Source organism: Parus major, chromosome 11, assembly GCF_001522545.3.
Source record: "Parus major isolate Abel chromosome 11, Parus_major1.1, whole genome shotgun sequence".
In the NCBI taxonomy this organism is placed as follows: Eukaryota; Metazoa; Chordata; class Aves; order Passeriformes; family Paridae; genus Parus; species Parus major.
The window spans coordinates 11,138,700-11,158,653 of NC_031780.1; positions in this window are offsets into that span (position 1 = coordinate 11,138,700).

Sequence of the window (19,954 nt, forward strand, 5' to 3'; positions counted from 1 at the left end):
GCATGAATGCCGTTTTTAGCTAAGAACCTTTAGATTTAACCACAGAGGAAAATTAGGAATCAGGATCTTGTGGGTCATAATTTTCAGTCCTAAGGTTGGCTCTCTCAATTGTGTTAAACAATTTATTTATCTGATTATCATTAAAACATTCTTTAAAATAAGGCCTGCACTTTGTGTAACTATTAATTGTCATTAGTAGGACATAGCAGGAGTATATTTAGCTCACTATTTTTTAGTTTCATCATGACAAGAGGAAGGCCTCATAAAAGGATACTTTAAATACTGTATTTAAGGACAAAAAAAGAAGAGAACATTTTTACAAGGAGTTAAGCAGCAGGTTTCAGCTGTATCATTCACTTTAAATGATCTTTTGTAACAGGAGACAAAACAAGAAAGGTACCTTCAGAAGTGGTACCACACTATTTTCATGTTGATTGCAATAAGTGCTGAGAGCAGAGTACATTCTTGGTAAAATCAATGTCTGTGAGCGAGAAAAAATAAAAAAAAAAAAAGGAAAAAAATAAAAAAGGCAGCACAAAGGCTTCAGGATTTATCCTTTAAGTGCTTCTCCAGGAACAAAGCCTTACCCAGCAAGGGCAGGAGCAGTGGCCAGGAGGAAGGAGGTGGCCAACAGAAGGGCTGTGGTGGGGTGTAGGGGGTATTGCAACAGGAGAGAGCATCTTCATTAATTCTATCATGCATTTGCTTTCTTAAATCTTCTTGTGTATTCATTCAGCCTTGATCCCATTCTGTGATATTGTTGCAAATTTATAGTAAACATCTCCCTTCAGGATAAGGAGAAAGAGAAAAGCCTGAACTGTAAAAGAAATTAAAATAAAAACAACTAATAGCCCAAACCCCACTACAAAACAAAACATAAGAATTCAAAAACAAAATGAAAAACAAGAATCCCAAAACAAAGGGTAGAAAGCACCTGAAACTGACAATCACAAAACTGAGATAAAAAATCACCAGATTACTCCAGTGCTCTTTCACTAGAGAAATCTCTTTTGCTTTCTTCTTCAGCAAAACCTTTCCTCAGAATAATTATTAAGGCAGGCCTAGGGAACTGTGTTCATTTCAGAGCTTTCATTTTTAGAAAGACTGTTTAATATTTATATAAAGCTCATGTTAAGTTTATGCACCTGTCAAAATACTAAATTATGTGATAGTGATTGCAAAATGAGCTATTTATCAGACAGATGTCTCTACCAAACCTGGCATGCACAGATCTGGAGGGGCAGGTCCCCCCTGCCACAGGGCACTGGTGCTTTATTTATGTTGGGGTTGTGTTTAACCCTGCTGGCTCTGAGGCCTGTGTGGGCTGAAGGAGCTCTGCCCTCACCACCACAGCATACAGTAACTCTTTCTTGGCTAAAACTTGTGAAGTACAGGTAACTATTCTGATGCACAGCTTACCTTCATGTTTCCTACAGCGTTCTTCAAAAGTTGCCTTGTTTTGGTATTGGGTAGCTGCTTTCTCCAGCTGTGGTCTTAGGAGTGACAAAATAATGGGAGGATATGTTTTAAGTGGAAGACAGATGTTCTCATGGAATAACTCTATGATCAACAGCATTGTAGAATAATGGCTAGAGGTGTTAAAGCCTGACCTCAGCCAGCTGTGAATTGGGGTTGAAATGTGCTGTTTGTTACTGCTGGGAATAGGTCAGAGTGTCAGGAGCCCAAGTGAAGGGGCAGAGCTTGAGTGAAAGGTCAGAGCAGGAGAGGATGGAAATGTGACACACTCAGTAACACAGGGCAGTAGTAACACCACAAACCATAGGAAGTTTAAGCAGTTTGCTGTAACTTTCACCAGATGTCTCTAAACTTGTGCCTTGCATTTGCTGGGGTTTTGCAGGGCACCCATTGGCCTTGGTGGTGCAAATGAGAGATGTACAATGCAGTGTCCTATTTTCACCTTTCGTGAACAGTCCCTGTGCCTCAGAAACCCCTGCATATGCATGTTAAAAAATGAGTATGGTGGTCCTGGACTTCAGAGGCTTGGATCTGGCATCTAGAAAACAGCACCTTCCTTCCAGCAAGGCTGATACAATATCCCACAGTAAAACACAAGGTCTCTATGTCCAAACTAATCTTGTGCTCTTGTGCTGCCTTTTTTTTTTTTTTTTAATGTATTTATTTATGAAGAATAAGCTACATGGGCTTCACTCTGCTTTGGAGAGAAATTCTTTGTAAATATGACTAAGACTTTCTAATCCTTGCTATAATAAACTCCACTGATCTGAGCAGGTTTATATCACAGTTGCTACTTTTTAGCAGCACAGCGCTTCCTGCGTGATCCATGGAACAAAATTTCTCACACTGGGAGAAGAACAAGAAAAGGGAGAAGGTAAAATAACTGAATTCCTCCCTCAAATGCAAATCCATACCAGTTTGCTACTAATCTCCCTTGAATAGCTGAGCACTCAGAAATTAGGAGGAAACCAGCAGCCAGTACCTGGCTGACAAATCACCCCCTGTATTATCCAAGCAGCTTGGCAAATAACTGGTAAACGTATGCTTGGAAGCAAGCAGTTGTTTTTAATAAGTCCTCAAATTCTAAAGTCATTAGGGAATTTTGTGAGAATTACTGAAATATATTAGCATAATAGAAAAAAATATACTGCATGTCACTTGGGTGTAGTGTGTAGCTGTACTTATTACAGTTACTTAATACATATGTTAAATACATCAGGGAGAGAAATAGTTTTTTGCTCAGTTTACATTTGTTTTGGTTCTGTGCGATGGATTATGAATTACTGAGCTAGGGATATACCTATGGAAAAATACAATGCAGTAGATGCCTAATTATGACTTGAAGTGAAAATGAATTATAACTCAGTTTGATACTTCTTATGATTTGCTGCTTTATAAATAGAAGTGATTTATTACTGTTTCACCTACTGCTCTGCTGGTGATGGATCATAATAGTAGATCATCATAATTTTGAAATCAGAACAGAGCTGGTTTTTTTTCCATATAATTCAATTTTAACTCTACTTCTGAGGTTGCTGAGTATCATAATCTATCTACTTTACATTACATTTTATTAGAAAGAAGATATGTTAATCTATCTGGTAGCTGTTCATTACTAACATCTGTTTATGAGACTTCTCTATTAAACTGTCCAACATACCTTTTGATAGTCTCATTACATTTTCCTCATGACCCACATGACAACTAGAAGAAAAACAGATGACTAAGGACCAGGATTGAAAAGGAAAGCTTCCCCTTCTGAATGTGCTGTGTATTTAAAGCAAAATTGCTGTACCATTATTGTAAAGATTCAGATCAATATAGTCTTATTGCCATAGTGCTCAGTGGTTCAACAAGACCCTTCTTGTACGCATTTGGTCCTTGGCAGTGCTTTATATTCAGCAATTCCACATACTGTTCCCCTGTTAAAGCAGTGGTGCTGGGTCTTATCCTGCCAGTGCTCTGGCAGTGGTAGAGCTGGGGTGAGCACCTTCCCTTCCCCCTGAGTCAGGGTTTGCATGTGATCTCCTCTGCACAGGGAAGCCTCTCATGAAGCAGGAGCATCCCTACCATAAATCCAGCCTGTGGCAGGTGCATGGAGCCTGAAATAATATTGACCTATGGGAGTTTATATGTAACAGGTTCACAAAGTCCTACCTGTGGAAGATTCTCCTGTCTCCTGTCCCTCTTGCTGCCAACAGATTCCCCTCACATTGCTGTCATCAAGCTCCACTTTCTTTTTGATGCTTCAGCAACCTGTGCTCCCCTCTTGCTAAAGGCCCTGGCATGTGGCCATGGCTGAAGCAAAAATCACAGTGGCAGCTAATAAAAACTTTCTATGGGAAATAAACTCCACTCCCTAGGGAGCCTTCTACAGCTCCACTGCTAGGAAGAGGAAGAGCTGCAGGAGGTTTGGGTGGAACAGGTCAGTCACCCTCAGCCATTGCTGTGTTTGCCATGCACAAACTCACTACTGATAGTGTTAGATTCTTTTTCAGCAGTGACTGCCCCATCTATAAATATAAGGTTGTGTCTTTTAAAAACCCATTTTATTTTAATCGCCTTATTTGTTTAGTCTGTGGCTGTGTCCAAAAACCTCTAGCTGCTGCTGCAGCTTGCTTTGTAGAGGACTGTGCTAGGACAAGCCTCCAGAAAGCATCTGACTATGGCAGACTGGCTGCCAGGGCCACAGAGCAGTCACTGAGCTCTGCCTGGCCCTGGGAGAGCCATAGCTCCTGGGGGCAGATGGGGGCTGCCCAAGAGGAGTGGGAAGAACACGGAACAGCTCTGCAGGAACAGGGTGACTGGGTCTGCAGGACAACACAGGCAGTGCCTGTGCACCTTTGCTGAAGTACTAAACCTCAGCTGACATTTGGGGCTTGGGAAGAAAGAGAGAGATCCAGAGAGCCCGTGGTGAGGAAATATTCATTTCTCAGATGTGTGTGTGCATCACGGCTTAAAACACGCAGTGGATATATTGCTGAAAACTGTACTAGATGTCTTAGTCCTTGTTTTTTAAAGGCTATGAAGGATTAATTGGAAATTGGATAAATTATTTTGGTAGTTGGTTGTTATCTTTACTTAAAAAAATAAAAAAGAAGAAAAATGTTTAGCCTGGCTAACATCTAACAACTTGGCTTAACATTTAACACTTAACTCTGGCTTAACATTTAACAACTTGGTAGTTGCCTTCTTTCTCTATCCTGTGTCTGTGAGTAGGCAACCTGGGCTCATTTCTTTGAAAGGAATTGTGTGAGGAACCGCAGTTTGTAGAATGTTTGGGAATTACTTTCTGGCTGTTTACATTTGAAAACTGGAGGTGGTCTGCCTGGACATAACACCACCACCAATTTCCCTGACATCCTATCTGGAATACTTTTAATATTTGGGTGAATGAATATTTATGATTTAAAGAGCATTTTCTCTGAATATTCTGCAACATCAGTTCATAATATTTTTTATGACTGTATCTGCCATTAACTTGTAAATATGTGGAAAACAGCCACAACCACAGTAATTGAGTGGTTGCATTTGCTCAGCCCCTTTTGTAACTGAGAGTTTCTGTCACCCAACAGCTGTTGGGAGGCTCTGAGAGGAGATAGCTGGTGTCAGACCCACTTCACAGGGACAAGCTACCAAGGTCCACTGACACCTGACAAAAGGAGGTGAGAATGGAGTGGGACAGGCTATCCTACCTTTGCTGCAAGGTGACTCCTAATTGCATCTGAATAAAATAGGAGAGCAAAAAAAGTAGTTTGTATCACGGTTGTCCCATTTTTGTGCTCTCTAGATAATGAGATGTCAGCCTCTGGAGCCACCTTTAGCATATTCTACATCTGCTGATTTCATTAAATGGCCATGAGAAGGAAGTACATTAACAAGTCAAAAGAGTTTCACTTTTTCTTTCCCACTTTTAATTTATTTTGATGTCTTAGCCTTTGTACAGGAAGGGAAATGCATATTAAATTGTATATCCTATTCTTGTTTATTGAAGAAGAAAAAGCAAATTTAAGATTCTGAAAACTTTCACAAAGGCCAAACTTTAATGGACCTCAGAAATCTGGGAAGAAATGCATAAGCAAAACAGAAAGGAAGAAAGAGAAAATGCTAGAAGCACAAATGAAACATGTATATATATATACAGTCTTAAAGCTCCTGCTTTACAACTGAATAAATAACTCCTTGAGCAATAATTTATTTTCATGCTGTTAATTAGAAGCATAATTAATTTTTGTAGATTATAAATAATAGTGCGCAAAATGTCATTCCCAGCAGATCAAACAGAAATAATATAAACATTCTTAAAAAAACAAGAGTAGCTTGCAATGTAACTAATGAAACTTGTACTAATGAAAACTATAAATTTGTGTCTGAAGCTAGTAATTTATTGGTAAAATGCAAGGGTTCATTAATCATTCTGCTTTCTCTTATACTTGGCACATATGGAAGGAAAATCTCTGTGTTTATCACTGCTTCAAATAAACAGTAGCATAAGTAGATTATTCCCAACAGAAATTTTTTTCCCACACCCTAATCTCAGAGCAATCATTCACTGATCTAAATGAGCAGTTACTTAAACCGCTAAGAAGGGATGCTAATTAGCTAAGGAAAACTAGGCAAGAGTATTTAATTTAAAAAAAAAAAAAACACAACACTTTTTTTCCCTCTGTTCTCTTATTTCTAATGTTATTTACTTCTGGCTTGCTTGGATGCTGTTTTCATGAGTGTCATATATGGGAGTGTCTTTTGAGAAGGGCTTTGGAAGTTCTTACAAACTTCTTTCCTCCAAAGCTTTGGGTTTGTAGCCTCTGCTCAGCTGTGGTTACACCTCTCATTTCCCAGCAGGCTTAGGTATGTACTGGGCTGAAAATGGGAATGTGTGAGTCCACGTTGCTCTCTGCAAGCAGGAAGGGTGCATCTGCATCTGCCTGCACTCTAAACACTTTAAAACATGTAAACATTTTACTTTTTCTACAGATGCCTCATGTGCCCAGGTCCAAACAGCTCCTGACAAGCTATCTGCCTTTGAAAGAAATATCTTTTAGCCTTTGATGCCAAACAGAATTTGCGTCACATGATGCACAAACAACATCAGAACTCTGTTAGGCTTGTAGATAATGTTGGGTCTCTGCATCCTGGAAGCCTCCTCTGATGCTCTCATCAGCAGTGGGGAGAAGCAAATGACACTCATGGGACAGAAGGAAGGAGGAGTTTGTAGCCCAGCCACCAGAATCGTTGTTCCTACTGCCTGTCCTAGGAACAGACCCATCCCTCATCCATACCTCCAGCAGTGCTGAGGAGAAGAGTCTTGGGATTATGGACACTGTTGGCACAGGATAGGTGTTGATGTATTAATCTTGGGTCAAGCACATCTGCTTGTAAGTCAAATAACTGCATAATGGCTTCTTTCAGTAAATTTCTGACATTTCTGATCATTCTTCATCCACAAGTCTGTAGATTTTTGTGCTTGAGGTGCCCTGGAGATGTGAGTTGTCTTATTTTTTGCTGACTGTTGTCTTCAGTACTGTGAGCCCTGCTGGCAGTCATCATGTGAAGAGGGACAATAATCAACAAAGTACTGGGGTAGCACAACATTTCCACGGATTAGAAATTTGAATTTCATCTTTTGGTATCATTTTACTCATTCTATTCTGCCTTCTGACTTGCCAGTATTGAGGGATGTAAGGAAGAGTCTTTTGGAAAATGCATGGACATTGTCAATAAGCTGCTAATGGCTGCAGGCAAGCTTTCAGAATTTAAATTTATGTATTTATTCCATTAAAAATGAAATTATTCTACAGAGGGGAGAGGCACTATGTAATAACAGCACTATTACTGAATGGATGGCACATAGTGGATATGGATAAAATTCTGGAACTGTCTTACATCTCATGCCATCTCATTCATTCATCCTTGCTTCTAATTCCAGCAGACAAACAATGCTGTATAGGCATGACCTCATCTAAGAGATAGCTTATTTCCTCTTAATAAATTGTATTCCCTTTACATTATCTTTTGCAAGCACAAGAACGTAATTCTCTCATACATTATCCTGCAAAAATCCTTCTACCTCAATTTTTGCTTTAATTTTTCAAGTAGAATTTTAATGTGTTTAAAGATATTTACAGGAGGGTTGGCAAAGACAAGATTTTAACAGATCTAGGTGTTAGAGATTTTGCTGATATTTCTAGAAGGCTGCAAAACTGTGTGTGAATTGTAGAAACAGAGCTAAATGTTGTTGAGCCCAGGCAAATACATCGAGTATGTTCCTGCTTCCAGAGATTAAAAATCAAGCCCATGTAGAGTGTGTAGATTGGTCTTTGTTTAGCCTGTGAGCTGTGATTCACCAGTTTGGCATTCTGTTGAGTAGCCAGGCATCATTGTCGACCTTTGATGTATTCTCCATTAAAATGCATGTGCTGTACTTCTGGAGGATTGATGAGAGGTGGAAAAATTGAAGACGTAGTGGAAAGAAAACAGAGTAAGAAAGAATTCTCATAGGCTACATAGAAACAATTCATGTCAACATGTGAATAAATACTTCATGTACCTATGGCTGTACAAAAACCACAGAAAGACTTCAGTACTCTGATGCATTTTGTCTACAAAATTAGTAGCATAGAAAACAGCTCTAAACAAGAGCAAGACACATTCTGAACTAATTCTTTCGTGTTCAAAGCAATTGGATATCTGCGATAATAGGTTCTGTTCTTAACTCTGCCACAGGCTTATTTTAAGACTTAAAAAGATGTTGCAAAAAAGTCTGTTTCTCCTTCTCTATTGGTACAAAAAATATGAATCTCATTAGGAATTTGTTAATTATAATTTCTTAAATACTTTGAGGTCCTCAGAGAAGAGTGCTAAAGACATGAAAAGAAGTATTATTTTATAGAAACTTTACAATTGGGCCTAAATTCTCTGACTCTAAGGATAGATTGGTTTATGACAGATTCCTTCACCTGTTTGGTATAACTGCTATGAAAACTAGAAGGAAAAATAGCTTGAATTTGAGAAAGCACATTAACAATCTATAGATTTGCATAAGTATTATTTTAAATTCTGACCTCCAGATGAGATCTACCATTGGATAGATACATGTTTTTATATAGTAATATACAGAAATAATGGAGAAGGGGAGGATTCAGAACTATGTGACTGAAGGCATGAAAGGTTCTCAAAGTCTTTCATGTTATCATCTTTGAATAGTGCTTTGGTCTTTTGTTCCTCCTATGCTAGATGATACTTTAGTGTTGCAATGACAGAGAAACTCCTTCTCTAAGCTGAAGGGAGAAAAAGTTAACAGAGGTTAAATGTATTTTCACTTACTTACAAGATCTTTTTATAAAGCTAATTGCTACCAATAGTTTTATTTTTCTGTTTTTGAATGATGTATTACTCATGTATAACTGCTCTCCCTCACGTCATAGTTAAATGTAATGAGATGTTTCTATGGTGAAAAATGTTGCATTTCTTCTTTGAGTAAAAGAAGTAGGTTTTGAAAAATATTGCAAAATAGCACTATGATGAGGTTTTTAATTAAAATGCTAGATAATGGCTTCTTATGTATCATCTCATGTTGTTGTTATTCTGAATACTGTTATTTTACTGTTTTCTGCCTGACTCCACAACTTTTATTTTCAGAAAAATAAAAACCTGTTTCAGAAGCCTTAGTGAATCCAATCTCTTATACAAATTAAAATTTACAGACTCTGACCTTTAGAAAGAAAGAAAGAACCCATGTGAAAATTCCGTTCTCTCCCTCCAGCATCACCTTTTCTATATAGAACCTATATGCAAAGTTTGAGTTTGTGTTTTGTTTGTTTTTGTTTAGTTTTGTTTTTTTTTAACAGGAATCTGAGGGGGTAATTACTGGGTAATTGATATGCTGTACTACAGAGCTACTGGGCTCACACAGCTGCTCAGAGAAGCAGGATAGCCCCTTTTCCTTGTACTATTTGGTACAATCACAAGGCTGCCACAGCATCAGCTGGTCATTTGGCAGGGTTCAGTGGGTATTCTAGACCAAAAAGCACATTCAAATTAAAATGGATCTATTTTGGATTTGCACTTCGCCAGAATGCTCCTGTAAGACATCTCATTTCATAACACAAGCCCTCTCTAACCCAGCCATTAAATTATCATATAATTAAAGCCTTTCTTTGTTAATTATTAGGTCATTAAATGTGTTCTGCCTCCTGCAAACCTAAGGAAGAGGCTATGGGAAGCTTTATGGGAGATAACTTGGAGAAGCCCAGAAGTCCTTTAGTAGTAGTGCTCATGTCCTCTCTGGGGCCACATTTTATTAAAGATCAGTGGGGAATATTCTGCATTTGATTTGGTATATTTAACTGGGGTAACCACTGAGGTTTCCCCACACTTGCAGTAAGCCTTCTATGGTGTTGGTTCAAATATGAGCTGTTAACAATTCTATTTTTTGTGATTTTTGCAGGCTTTCTGCTATTCTTGTCAGATATTTTTTGAGTTCTATGGGTTTTTTCAGTTTAGTCAAGAGCTTCTGAAATACATCCCATAGGATGGAATGAGGGAGGGGATGCTGCTAAGTGCTCTCAGCTGTTGTGGGTGGGTCATGTGCCCTAATCTTACAGAACCACAAAATGAAAGTCTTTAGAAATAGGGAACTCAGCTGCAGCCTATTCCCTGGTGGCAAACTGGAATGTTCCTGTTAGTGGTTGTCACCTTTTGACCACGATGTCTAAAAATTAGAGAGAAATATAAGAGAAGGGATTTTAACAGGCTCATATTGGAGAAATGCTTTACAAGAATGATGAGCTTGTTTGATTTGTATGTAATGAGCACCAGGTGCCACACCATATGTGTAAGCTGTGTTACTCACCATCCCCAGTTTCATGAAATTTGTTGTGTCTGGCCCCTTGTTTTCCTGACTCAGTTTACACTAAACCTCAGAAGGGTGACAAAACAGCCTAATGATTTCAGATTCATTCCTTACCACTGCCCAGGAGAAGATAAAATAGATACACAGGTTATGATGCATTCAAGCAAAATATCTAGTGCTTGTAGAGCTCTTTAAATCTCCAGATGTGTATTTTGTTTGGTTTAAAGGTATTATATGAATGATACAATCTACTATAGGTGTAGAAAATTATGTTTATGGAAATACTTGTATTTTATATAGTTTAGAATATCTTTGCATCTAAATGCAGAACAACTTCATTTTTACTGAGATGTCATGGTCATGAATAGGAGATATCAAGCACTGGAATAGATAATGACCCATATGTAAGAGTTGCCTTTAGATATACAGCCATGTTTACAGAAATTATGGGAAGGCTTCATGCGCTTCAGTGCAATTTACTAAATACAACGTGGGATGAAATTGCTGTTGTTGGAGCACAGGACAGCTTTAGAAATGAGTAGCTTGGGGGAGGAAAGCCTTATGTATTCACCTGAAACGGAAAGCATTAGTAAATTTAGATGACTGTTCTCTTGAAATAATTTGCAAAATTGCAATACCTTTGACAGTGAATTCCAGTTAATTGCTTTACAATAAGAGAGTGCTTGTTTTTCCAGGAACAGCTCCCATATGAGCCTTCCCTAATAAAGTCTTGCTGATTTCTGTCCAATTTCTCCACGTGTTCTGTCATGTCATCAACTTCATTTCTCCTCATCATGTCTTCTCCATGGCAGTACCTCAGAGTCTTTTCTGTGTTTAAACCCTGTTTTCTGATGAAGTTGTTTAACTTAGTGTTTGTAATTGCTGCCCAATAACTCATAAGCTTTTGTGTAGAGAGGACAAAGACAGCACATATCCCTGCCAGTCCAGAGTGAGCCTGTCCTCAGCATGAGCAGCCAGAAGTGATGCTGTGAGAATGTACAGGGACAAAATCCTCTGAGCATCTCCTTAACAGGGACAGAATTTGGCTCTGGCTTTTGTGAAATCTTTAGCAACAATCTCTCTGATAATATTGCCTGTCTGTTGAGGGTAACTGGCCAGCAGAATCAAAGGAACAGGCAGAGGCACAAGCACAAAAGAGTCATTTCTTTAGGAAAGCAGGCTAAAAATAATTTGGCCTTTAGATGTCTGCAATATGCTACAAATGCATGCTATGTTACCACACAATTCCTATTCCTCTCTTCTATCCCCAGAAACGTCTCTGTGTGTATACACACATTTATTTATTAAACATGGTGAAGTATTTGAGGGTCTCTCTGTAGTGTTATCCAAAGCATCAGTGCATGCTGAATTTAAAAATAAAATGAATGCAACTTAACTGTGAAAAGCCTGCAATTAATTTATAAAATATCTACTGAAATGGAAGAATACATCTTCCAGGGGAAGTTGTGAACACTTAATGGAGAGAGCTAATAGGATTGGCCCAGCATAGTTGCAACTAATAGTGTGCAGTGGGATTTTCAAAAGCACTAAGGGAAAAAATACTTTAATAGAACTCCCATACTTAATCTTCTCTTTGTTGCTAAGCTTCCATGATATGAACATTCTAACTCATGTTAGGAAATATTTGCCTTGCTAGACTTGTGTTTTCAGACTGTGAAACTGGAAATTCAGTTTTGTAAACCACTGATGTTTTCCATGACATCTTCCATGCGTTGTACCATTCTATAAATCACTGTAAGCCTAACTTAGGTTATCTATACAGATATCTGAATGTCAAACCAGAGAAATTCTTCATTGCATTGAACAATTAATGAAGCCTTTTAGGAAAGCTATTTATGAAGCCTTAACATAGTAAATGGTATAATTTGGCTGGGCAGGAAAAGCAGCGTGCTCTGGCATTCCTGCAAGGGGGAGAGTGGGCCTGGGTAGATGTGCCCAGGTCACTCTGTACAGTGCTTGTGCTGGCTGGGAAAGAAGCAGGGTCCAGGGCTTACGTAAGTGTTCTATTTCATGACAGTTTAGCTGGTTTCCATGGAGATAATTATGTTGTCACAAACTAAGGGTAAAGATTTCAAGTGCAAGATAAATAGGAGGAGCACATGGACTTCCAAGCAATAAAGATGTCCTTCTTTTGCTCTGTTATAACAAAAGGCAACTATAATCACAGCAGTGAAAGACTGAGCTGTCTTTGCGATAAACATTGTTAGCATTCAGTATATCAACACCCTGTATTTCATACTATGCCTCTCAATACCTTTTTCTTTATGATCATGCTTTCAGTGGATAATAGTTTTCACCAGTTACACTAGAGTGGGGCCAACCCTTTAGCTGGAATAAATCAGCCCAGCTGGACTGCAGTCAATGAAACTGTGCTAAATTAAAGCTGAATTAAGCTGTGCTGAATTAAACCATTTGGGAATTTGACTTAACATTGTTCACCTACCCTGCCAAGTGATCAGGTCAATAATATAAACAACAGAAGAGAGATATCTGATGGATTTTTTTCTGTAAAAAAACATAACTCAATATAGGTTGAATAACTCAACCCTTTGAGTTATTCAAGACAATAGTTTGGTCAAGCTTCAAGCTTACCAGTGGCCCAACCAATTCCTTGCTGTCAGGGTGTTTTGTATCCCTGTGTTTTAATCACCATTTTGGTTAATTAGTAAGGTAGGATTTGGATTTCTTTTTTCTTATTCCTTTCCTTCCCCCTCTTTTCCAGCCATAGGCTTATATAAGTTAATGACAAATGCTTGTTAAAGAGTTGTGTGTCATGTTTCCCAAGACTATTTACAGTGCTGGTCTGTGAAACTCTTGACTGAAATGGCTCTCAATTTTTAAACTGTTGACAGTACTGGAAAAGAGTCCGAATAAAGCCTAAGTGCAGGCATTCATGTGTACTAGAAAATAAACTGCAGGTGAGTCAAAGCCTGTTTGTCATTTGTACAGCCACATCCATATGGTAGAGATTTGTTAGCTATTGGTTGTGCTGTTAACTTGTTGGCCTTGTAAATCACATCTAACATCAAAATAACAAGGAATATCCCCTTTGAGTGGGCAATATGCTCAGTTTTTTAAATTTAGAAGCCACCTAACACCATTACATGCAAATTACTTGATACGTGTTGTTGATTGTGGTTCTAAATGTTAACAGTACCATTGAGTTGCCTGAGCACAGGCCCCTGGTGTCACCCTGCTGCAGGGCTGTCAGGGCTGATCCTGGTTTAGGAAGACCTTCATATGCTGGGAGTGCAGAAAAGATAGCATAGGAGATTGTAATGTAAAGACACTCTTCTCAGCAGAGTGATTATTTGTACTCAGTGGGTGATCCATATTGTATTCATAGAACTTATATTTTCTATACAGTGCTTACTTATGCATTAAATATGTTAGTTATAAGTAAATATTAGAAGGTAAGGAGAGATATATGCATTACATAGGTAGCAGACTGTATACTTAGACTATAAATACAAATTGAAACTCTATCTTTTATTTATTAATTCAATGGCACCGCCTCAGTTGTGCTCTTTGTTTGGCACTGACAAAAGCTTTTGTAACTTTACACTGAATCTGAGAGTTCTAGCTTTCTTTCTGTGGTTTCATGTTACTTGAGTGAGAAAGAAGCCCTGGCCAGTGCTGCCCTGCGAGCTGGGGCTCTCTGTGGGAGTCTGGCAGTGGGGGCTGCCCCACTCCCCAGAGGTGCTGGGAGCCCAGGCTGTGAGAGCTGTGTCCACGTCATCTTTCTCCTTCAGAGCACAAGTCCTACCCCATTCACATTATTCTCTCACTCTGCCACCTGCTTTTAATCTGTGAGTGAGGCTTATTGCTCTTGTGGATCTCATCTGCTTATTTTGTCTTATTATTTGCTAAAGTATATGGTAATTCGAATGAGAGAATAGAGACATAACAATAAGCAGAAAATTCCTTCACATTCCTTTTTTTTTTCACTCAGTTGTTTTCTTATATCCTCTTTTCACTGTGTATATCTCCTTTTTTTTTCATTTTTTTTTTTCAATATTATGTCTTTATATTAACATTTGAGCCAGGATGCTGTATTTTCCATCCTACAGAGATTTTTAAAAATTTTTTTACAAAAGAATACATAATTAAGAAACTGTCCAGTTTTCTTTACAAACTAGACTAAAGCAGTGACTCAGAATGAAACACTAAGCTCTCTGAATTTTACTTTTCAACCAGTACAGTAATGGAATGTCCTACCATTTAAAGCAGTTCAGTTTTTTTGTACATAACTTAGTTATGCTGTAAAATTGAACTTGGGAATGTTCAAAACCAGAAGAACTGAGTGAATTTTTAAATGGCATATTTCTAAAATTATTGGGGTTTTTTTTTTCTGTTGTGAGATTTTAATATATGCATTCCAAAATTACCAACTAATCTGTGGTGGGGGTTATTGAATCCTGGTCTTGTAAGCACTGAATGTTGAGGAAACCCACATTATGTATCTTAACCTTCTATCCCCACCTTAAGTGGGGTTTCCAGTACTTGCCACATGAGAAAAGAACAAAGGTCTCAGCTGCATTTCTTTGTGTCTGAATTTGAACTTATAAATCAGGCATATTCCAGGGAGACACTTGCTCATGTTAGGGCTACACCCATTGCTGGGTCTGTTGAGGAGCTGGGATGGCAGCCCTGATGGGGCAGGTTCAAGGCATTGTTTATATGATGAAGCAGCAGGATATTTTCTGCTTGCAGAATGTGTGGCTATATCACAGAGTGGCACAACTGAAGGGCAGCCAGAAATGCCTTGCTAAAGAAAAAGAAAAGACACAGTTACTCACATGGATGTCCATTAGCAGAGCTGAAGGAAACCTGTGGTACATCAGGTCTTGACCAGACTTTACATTTCAGACTGTTATTTTTACTAAATTTCTTCTGCAGTGAGTACATAAAACAGAAATTCCATGCAAAATCTGTGTATCCTAAAATATAAAATATCTCTCAGATTGTAAGAATCTGAGATTTTTACTCACAATACTACAAAAGACCAGAGGGCAGAACATACTAAACATCAGCACTAAGATGGTGCATCTCTGTATCCTCTCCAAAGTAAAAGCAAAAGCGATTTCAGTAGTTGTAGTTCCTTCTTTAAAAGGTACAAAAGACAGGTCTGGTCATTCACTTTTGTGCCTTAGTGTCTCTCTGGCATTTGAAGATGTTGCTTCTCATCCACGATTTGATGTTAATCAGGCAAATTCAGGTAAACGTCAGGTAAATTCTTTGATGCTGGTCGCTGTGTGTCTGCTACAGTTAGATAGGAATATCTATCAAACCTTCAGGTTATTTAATCCTATTGAACAACACTGTGAGATGTAATAATTGATTTATACAATGATCTCTGGCTTGCATTTATACTGTCTACCAAAGGACTCCTGGGTCCTAACACTTGTATTGAGAGAATTTCAAAAGGCTCATGGGGGACAGCAATAACTCAGATGATATCAAAAGGCGATTTCAGTGCCTGGGAGTCTGGGATAGTTTGCAAAGTGCTCCAGTGTCCTCAGAGGTCAAATTAACCACAACGTGTTGTATAGCTGCTGTTAGTCTGGTTGCAAATCAAATGCCCTTCCTTTGGTAGTGCTTCAAAATGGAACATTTTGTGAGAGTGTTCATCGAAGCTTTCCAGTAAAGACAATGACTTAAAAAATAAATCTTTGTGATAGGGTTTAACCTTTCATGGCAAGAATGTGTTAATGGCAGTTCTTGCCTTTAGAAACTGATTACAGAAAGATAGGCTTAGAAGCTGTTCTCTACTTTTGCCACAGCTATTTTATTCATCAATAAAATTTAATATTCCATGTACTATGGTAAGTTTGCAATGGGACTGCAGAGGACAGGAGCAGCTATAATGTCATACTTGAGTCATTAGGATTATATTTCCCCTTGTCCATTATTTTTCTTACAACAAAAGGAAAGTGTCAAACTGAGAATAAATTGGCAGCAGTGTCAAGGTTTGTCACTCTTACCAACTCTAGCAAGGGTAGGCTTTCAGCTCCTGGTGGTGTTTTCTCCCCACCTTCACCATCCATACTGCTTTCACTGGAGACAAAATGCACTTTTTTCCTTTTTTAATTTTGGATGCTGAGGAACTGTGCCAGGTTGAGCTGGCAAAGAGCTAAGTGCCACAGCAGGGAGGAAAATTCATAAATGATGAAGACACAATCTCTTAAACTCCCTAGCTCACAGGTGTTTTGTTATTAATGAAGCTGAAAAAGATGCTCCAAATTATGTTTCCTCCTTGTCATGAGAGCTCTGGCAGCTCTTTGTGACTGAAAGATCCTGTTCTTGCAGGTGTGTGGGATAAACTTGCAAGCCAGAATGGGGAAACAAGAGAGAGAAAGAAAAACATTCACATACCCAAGGGATCCTAGAGATGGGAGAGAAATTAAAAACCCACAGTCGGTGCATAGTGAAATGTATTCTGTCAGTATATGGGAAAAGAGATTACTACAAACTTCATCTCCATGCATCTTATTTATCCCTCCAGTCCACATCCAGCACCTGGCAGCAAAGAGAATTGTCATCTGGTCTGTAACACTACACTGACATCCTTTGTAAATCCTTAAGCAGAGCAACCTAAAGGCTGAAAAGGATTTTTAGAGTTTTGTGAGCTCTTTTCCAAAAACCAACAGTGATGACATCAAAGCCTTGGTACAAAAGCACATGATTTCTTTTTTCAGTTTTTTCATCTTTTGCCCCCGATGTGTTAAGACCTGACTTATGGAAAATAATAATATTATGCTGGGGTTTATTGCCTTGTTATGGAAGAATGAAGTTCATTTTTGCTTTTTATTGGCACCATCTGTTTCTTTTCTGGCAAGACACCCTAAAATGGTAGGATCCTACATATAAATGGCTGGTCCTGAGGTATGCAGGCTGTACTGATCATTAGATATTCAATAATTCTGTCTTCCTTTTTTTTTTGCATAGCCTGACCAAAAAAAAAAAACCAAACAAAAAAAAAATAACAAAACCCAAACCAACCAACCAAACAAGAAAATCTCTCCCTGCCCCAGAAGCCACAAGACACGTATTCTATTGAGAGGTTTAGCAAAACGTTATCTGCTAGACAAAATGAAAAATTTAAATCAGATGTTTGGTAAGAGTATCACTAGATTTGTCCCTTAATCACCTTTCTAAATCACTGGAAATGCTGATGAGCAATGCTCTCCCCTCTTCCTCCCTGGAATGTGGTGCACAGCTGGATGGTCATGGTGACTGCACAGGTCAGAGGTGCAGGAGGATGTGCTCTAGTTTGGAGGCTAATTAAAATTTTGTCACTGACTTCATTTCCAAACACCACCTTACTCTTAGATACTTGTTTTGAGCATGCAGATTGTTACCTGCCAGTACCTACTGATTGCTGCACAGAGAGTATGAAGAATGAAATTGGGCGAGATATATCCCACTTGTTGTTATGTCCAAAAGCAATACCAGGTATTGATATCCCAAAGGAATTCAGACTCACTTAAACATTTATTGCAGTTAAATAAAGAGAATTTCAAAATTCCATTATTTCCTAAAAGCTTTTATAGAAATGGTGTATTTGAGGAGGTTTTGGGAATTGAGTTTGATGTCAAAGCTGCGCCTAAAGTAATCCTCAATGATGATTAAAGTTCTAAAATTAGAAGCAGATGGAAAATAAAGGTAATAGGAATTTAACCTCAGAAAATTTGGTTACACTATTGTACTGTAAAAAGTATTCACAGTGTTTTCTTTGGTTTGAGAGTCAGTGTCATGTGTCAGCAAATCCTGGTAATCAGACACCTAATACACAGTTTAGACTGGGCAGAGCTACACCTGAGCATAAAAGAACACTGAGCCATGTATCCTGATTCTGAACAGCTGAGAAGTTTACTCAGTCCTCATGTAATGATTTATTTATTTCTTGGCTGGTTAGAGGTAGAAAACAGTATTGTTTTAATAAATCCCTACTAAACTGGTTTGTGGGTTTCCATGAAATCTGCCAGTGGTGACAGTTTGTGCAGTACACGTGTTTACCAGGTTTTCAGTAAACAGGGTCCAAATATTGTGCAAATGCTCCATTTTGTGAGAACTAGTTTCTATGGAGACAATTATGTTGTCACAAACGGAGTGTTGTGATTTCAAGTGTGAGATAAATAAGAAGAGCATGGGAACTTCTAATCAGCTAAAATAATCTATTTTTGCTTTCTATTGACAAAAAAGCAAGAGCAACCCACAGGAATGAAATTAAACTCAATTCTTTCTTTAATGTTGGCAGAGAGTAACATTTTAATAGTCTGAATTCATCTCGTGACTATGTACAACTGTCTCCTCATATTACTTGTCAAGGTTCTTCTGCTAAAAATTAGAGTCACTTTTTAAACTGCTAATCCAGTGGTAGTGGAAAACAAAACCAGTAAAGCACCTACAGGACTGATATTTCTTCAAGGACCATGTGGCAGATCAGATGACAGATGTGTGCACATTCCCCATCTAATGCTTCACTTGTTTGATGTAGCTGGTTAGAACTATTTACTGGAATTTTAAATCTCTCTTACTTATGCATTAGAAAATGAAATATAGCCGGTAAGCTGGATTACATACTCTTACAAATGCTTGCTGTTCACCCAGTGTATGTTTTAAAACTAAGAGGGGGGGAAAAGTGAAGATTTGGTAATCACTGCTGTAGTTCCAAACAGCTTTCCCTTACACCGAGCAGCACTTTGTTCTAGGGGAATGGGAGCGGATTGTAGCCTCAGGGCGTGACACAGCCTACACCTTTATTTCATGTAGCCCAGAGTCAGAGGATTCTTTTCTTGTATCATTATTAGATAGCTGTTGACATGCTAAGGTCTGTTTTGTCAAAGATGCGTGAAGGGGTCATTCACCCCAGGCAGAGGGAGATGTCTCCCTGCTCTTTAAGTACAGCCTGTGCAGTTTGGGGATGCTGTTCAAGGAACATACTGGGAGCATGAATAAGATATGAGTGTTGTAATTAGAGAACTGTTTTTATTTTGAGTAATGAAATACGGAAGAGGGAAATATACATAGGGGACAAATTTTATAGATTTGCTATAGATCAGCATATACCTATGTGTGAGTGTGCATGTTAACAGATATTGACACAGTTTGCAGCCTACTTTGCAGTGTAAATATGAAACTATAGTAAATTTAGAATATCTTCTCTTTTGGTACAGACATGCACATTATATATTTATAACGAGGCTCCTTCTTTCTCTTTTATTTTGTAATTCAGTAGCACTGTCTTGGCAACACAAATGGCTGGTTTTCTTTGTTCAGCATTGACAAGAGCTTTTCCAACTTAAAAAATCTGACACTGTTCCAGCTTTTTTTTTCTTTTCTTTCTTTTTTTTTTTTTTCAGGGTTTCATGTTACTTGAATGAGAAGGATATATACTGGTTGAACCTTCTGTGTTCAGCTGTTAAACTGACAGCTTTTTCTTCTGCCATGAGAAGGCTTTCAGTAATTTGGATGTGGTGCCTTTTTCCTGTCACTGCCAAGAACAATGCTTCTGTTCAGGCTGACATCAGAGGTATAGAATTGCTCTGTGTTTGACCTCTGATAGCTGTGCATAATAGATCTGTGCATCACAAATGCTCC